Source organism: Pinus tabuliformis, chromosome 1_2 (genome assembly GCF_031772625.1).
Source record: "Pinus tabuliformis cultivar Carrire ecotype Pingquan chromosome 1_2, CPIR1, whole genome shotgun sequence".
In the NCBI taxonomy this organism is placed as follows: domain Eukaryota; kingdom Viridiplantae; phylum Streptophyta; class Pinopsida; order Pinales; family Pinaceae; genus Pinus; species Pinus tabuliformis.
Genome location: NC_142298.1, coordinates 1078175577 through 1078181132, shown reverse-complemented (window position 1 = coordinate 1078181132; position 5556 = coordinate 1078175577). Strand labels below are relative to the sequence as shown.

The following is a 5556-nucleotide window of genomic DNA, read 5'->3' as shown; positions in this document are numbered from 1 at the left end:
ATCTCTTCAGAACACCCATAAACAACAACTTTGATAGTTGAATCATGGTCTTAATTAAGAGATATTTTAGACCATGCTCAGTTGCAACTTTATGCCAAAATAAATTTGACATGTGCATTGTCAAGAATGAAGAGGCTTTAATGATTGATTCTTAATTTGTAGCGTGTTATGTCAATATGGATAATGTCTGGAAGGAAAAAGGAAAATTGATTTGGCAATTCAATTCTTATCAATTGTTATTGAGTTAAGACCAATTTTTTGTGATGCATGCTCTAATCTCGCTAGTGCTTACATGTGGAAAGGAAGGTTATTGGAAGTAAATGACTTTTGTTGTCAGATACTCCAGCTTAACCCTCACTTGGTTGGTGCTTACGAAAACGTTGGTAATCTGATCAAGGTGAAAGGATTAACTCAACATGGATACTTGTGCTATATGGAGGCATTGTGAATACAACCAAATTTTGTGATTGCATGGTAAAACTTGGCTAGCTTGTTTATGGAAGCAAGGGATTCCTAGAAAATCCTTGCCTATTATAAGGAGGCAATCAGGTTGAAGCCTAATTTTGCAGATGCTCATTTGAACCAAGGAAATGTATTAAAGTATGTGGGAAGGCCTCAAGATGCAATTTTGTGTTATCAACGAGCAATCCAATTGCATCCTGACTATGCAATTTCTGTTGGGAATTTAGCCAGTGTTTTTTATGAACAAGGTCAATTAGATTTGGAAATAGCACACTACAAACAAGTTATCATCCTGGACTCCACTTTTTTGGAGGAATACAATAACCTGGGCAATGCACTGAAAGATGTTGGGAGAGTGGATGAAGCAATTGCTTGTTACCGGTCTTGCCTTCAACTTCAGACAAACCATCCTCAAGCTCTTACAAACCTTGGGAATATTTATATGGAATGAAATATGATGACTATGGCTGGAAACTTCTATAAAGTGACAATAGAAGTTACAACTAGTTTGTCTGCTCCATATAGCAATTTGGAAACAATATACAAACAACAAGGTCATTACATGGAAGCAATTGCTTGTCATAATGAAGTTCTATGTATAGATCCTACAACAGTTGATGGTCTTGTTAATAGAGGCAATACACTTAAAGAGATGGGTAGAGTTAATGAAGCAATACAAGATTATATGCGTGCAATAACAATCAAGCTTGCCATGGCAGAAGGTTATGTCAACGTTGTTTTAGCTTATAGGGATAGTGGTCTCGTTGAAGTTTTTATTAAGTATTACAAGCAAGCTTTGTTACTGTATCTTGATTTTCTAGAAGTAATCTGCAACCTGCTACACACTTTGCAGTGTGTATGTGATTGGGAGGATTGTGACAATAAGTTTGTTGAAGTTGAGACAATTGTAAGGCAACAGATAAAGATGTCAGTTCTTCCAAGCGTGCAACCATTTCATGCAATTTCTTATCCCTTTGAACCAATGTTGACTTTAGAAATCAACTAGAAATATGTAGAGCATTTCCTTCTTGTTGCATCTCGTTTTGGACCTCAGTTTTTTGTACACCCTCCTCATTTGCTTGTGAAAGGTGAGGGTGGCACTGGTAGGCTTAAGGTGGGGTATGTCAGCAGTGATTTTGGTAACCACCCACTTTCACACCTCATGGGTTCTGTTTTTGGTATGCACAATCAAGAGCACGTTGAGGTATTTTTCTATATTTTGAGTCAGATTGTTGGCAGCAAATGGATACATCGTATACAATCAGAGGTAGAACACTTCATTGATGTTTCTTCCCTTTCATTTGATGTGATTGCACAAATGATATCTAAAGCTCATATTCAAGTTCTTATCAACTTGAATGGGTATACAAAGGGTGCTCAGAATGAAATTATTGCAATGAAACCAGTCCCCATTCAATTTTCATATATGGGTTTTCCTAGAATTACTTGATCCAAGGGATCAATAAAGTGATAAAAAATGAAAATGTTCAAAAGTGCTCAAAATTGGTGCCAAAATGTAGATCTCACCGATTTGAATCCAATGCAACTTGAATCACTCAAAACTGATATTGTCTGCTCCAGCTATTGCATTTTGATCGTTTTCCCAAACAGGTAAAATTTGTGCAAGTTGAAGTGTAGGACCACTGACTGGGCAGTTCGTACAATGACTCAGAAGGGTGACAGGGTAGTTTGACTGTGTATTTCAGGCCAATGGAAAGCTTCTAAGTGGCCTCACTGGATTGGTTTGTGGTGTTAGTTTTTGATTGGTTGATGGTTCGATTTGTTGGACCAATGATTGGGTGCCACGTGGTCCAATCACAGCCTGTCACTTGGCACCCCAGGATTGTCGAAAATTTTGTTATGGCTTGAACTGGCCTCTATAGGTTTGAACTGATGACCTCAGAGCAAACAAGGCAACGTCTTACCAATGTGTTGTAGGTGGTTCTTAATAACATATGTAGCAAATACCCTTATAAAGTTTTGTTGAAATCCGATTGAGGATGGGGTCGGGAGTAAGCCCTAGCCCCTGATCACCTTGTACCCATGAGAACACAGGGGAAAGGGAGCCGAGGACTTAGGGCTTAGCCCCAACCCAAGGTTTCAGAACTTACCATATAACTGGAAGCATGGGGGGAAGGAGTTAACGGAAAGGGGGCTAACCCTTAGCCCAAGCCCAGGTCATGTGGTGGTTGATAGAACCATGGGCACGGAAGGAGGAGCCAAGAGGAAGTTGACACGGGAATTCAGGGCTAGCCTAGGGTTTTATGGAACCATGGAATCGTGGCCTGATTATTTGGGGCCTATCCTGCTGGGGGTGAGCAGTTAGCCCTATCCCCCGGGTGTATGGCCCATATGGCCAAAAATTTCCACCCATAGGGGTCATTGGGAATTTATTCAGATCGACAATTTTCACGTGAAATGATGCAAATCTCGTCAGCCCTAGGGGAAAATGTCACTCAACAGTTCTTGGAAAGGTGGAATTCGTAGAATAGTTAGTAGTGGAGTCTAGTTTTTAGAGCATTTAGCAGTGAACTTCTCTACAACATAACTTTCTCAGTTTTTGGCCAAATGAACTTCTCTACAACATAATTTTCTCAGTTTTTGGCCAAATTTAGCCCAACAAGAATGTAGCTTGGGGTTTTTGACTGTTTTGAAGCCATTGGAGACATTATTTTTATATTCTTAGCATTATAAATCTATGAAATCACATATTTGAGCACTTAATGAAAGAGGCCCAACATTGGAAGTTGGACCAAGAGATGTAGCCCAAGAGGGGTGAACTCCTTTATCGTTTTCATGTCTTGTGTTATTATGTATGGTGTATTTGTCTCTATTTTTATGCTACAAGCTGAGTTTAAAAACCATTAATTTATGTACTTTTGCAAATTGATCCATTTCCTAAAAGATATAAAAATTTACTTGCAAATTTTCAATAAACCTTCAAGTTTGTAATATAGATCACTATTGGTGGCAATTATATTGACTATTTAGTGATAGACGAGTTTGTTTCACCTAAACATTTATCGCATATCTATTATGGGGACCTTGTACATATGCCAGATTGTTATTTTGCAAATGATTACAAGCAAACAAATCAAGATGTTTTAGACCCTGTGTGCCAACCAAAGTGTTCAGATTATGGACTACTGGAGGATAATTTTTTGTTTGCTTGCTTTAATCATATGTACAAAATACACCCTAGTATATTCATAACATGGGGAAAAATTCTAAAATGTGCACCAAATAGTATTTTGTGGCTTCTAAGGTTTCCTTCCACAGGAGAATGTAGATTGCAATCCTTTGTAGTTGCACAGTGAAGCGGGTGGAATAGAACTTGCAACAAACAACAGGGGTTGGTGCAACAACAATAGTATCCTCACCAATGTGGAGTATGGAGTCATCATGTATAAACTTTATCAGGTTTTGTCCAAAGACCTCTGCAGAATTTTTTGGTGGCAATTTCAGGCTTATAAATATGTGTAAATATGATGCACAAATGTCAAACAGAGATGTAAATATGGTACACATATGTCAAATAGAGATAAAAAGGGTAGATAAAAATGGGAGGTGATCAGATTCAAAAGAAACGCTATCAGTGTAATTATAAAACATCTCAATTGAATCATCCAATATGAATTTATAAAAATTAATCCAATTTTAAAACATTTTGATTTTTCTATTATAAAAAATTACATACATACATACATACATACATATATATAGCGAGAGAGAGAGAGAGAGAGAGAGAGAGAGAGAGAGAAAGAGAGAGAGATTTCCTTGGAAAAAAATCGTAATTTTATTGCATGAGGAACAAAATTACATTTTGCAGATGCTTAAAGCCTCCAGGAAGAGAAAGACCATAGTATTGTCAGAAAAATCATTATCTTTCCGGTCAAAAATAAAATACAACAACTAAGAAATTAAGAGTTATAAAAATCACGTAACTTCTCCTTCTTTCCTTTCTTTCTTTGCACTTTTTTCCAACCCCTTGATGATGTATCTATCGGTGTTACTGCCAACTCTCTCACATTAATCACAGGGAGTTGTTCTTTATCAGAATCATAGATTTCCAACACATGTGCTCTTTTTATTCTCATTATCCCATCATCTTTATGTGTTAGTGTTCCTTCTGCATCACGATCTTGAGTTATCTCTATATCTTGTGATTTCTACATATGTTGTGAATTTGAAGCTAGATTCTAGGTGTTCATATCATCTTTAGAGAGGGGGTCTTCCTTAATCTCCTCTTCCTCATCCTTCGAGAAAATGGGTTCATATGGATGCCAACTTTTGGATTTATGAACCTACCCCTTTTCTTTTTTGGAAGTTTTTTATCCCATGGGAATGAATCCTGCAAATGCGTTGTTTGAAAACATGAACGACATCTAAAGGTCTTGTTTTCATAATCTAAAGTCCGGATCTATTCAAAAGATCCATGATTTAGCAAAATATGATATGATAGGCCTTTACTTGGATCTATTTCCACACATAAACGAGCAAAGGTAAATAATCCTTGTTGTAATCATTCACTATCCATCTTTATGAACTTTCTCAGAGTATTCCCAATGCCATCAATGAATTTTTGTTGCCAAAAAAGGAAGAGGGAGGTGTGGAAACCTAACCCAAACTAACATTTTTGTTACAACCATGTTAGAGGTGTCAAACTACCAAAACCATGGAGTGAGGGAAAGCCCTGATCTTCCCTAAAACGAGGGCCCATATGCTATACATTTTTCATAATATTCTTGCGAATCAAATTATACAATGAAAAATCCTTTCGAACATAAAAAAATATCACAGTTTTTTGTGTGTGTTATATAGATCAATTGATGCAATGCTTTTGAGTTTGGCTAGAATTTGTTGAATCTGTAGATGACAGCCCTAGCTTGTAGGAATGTGAAGAGATGATTTAACTCTGTGTTTTTTATTTCCAAAGAAGGAATTTCTTCCATCTTCTCTACAATGTATGATCATGGAAGAGCTTGAGACTGGATCATTGAGATGGGCTCTTTACCTTGTGCAACTTTCTTATATGAGGCTAAAGTAGAAGTTTCTCTAGAACCCATTGCTCCCTCGTGGAATCTCAAGACTAAA

The 5556-nt window shown here is 37.2% G+C and overlaps 1 pseudogene; it reads left to right on the top strand.

Annotated features, from left to right (window-relative positions):
* Nucleotides 1–496: 496 nt before the first annotated feature.
* Nucleotides 497–3779, top strand: LOC149209867 (putative UDP-N-acetylglucosamine--peptide N-acetylglucosaminyltransferase SEC pseudogene; annotated as a pseudogene).
* The last annotated feature ends 1777 nt before the right edge of the window (nt 3780–5556 follow it).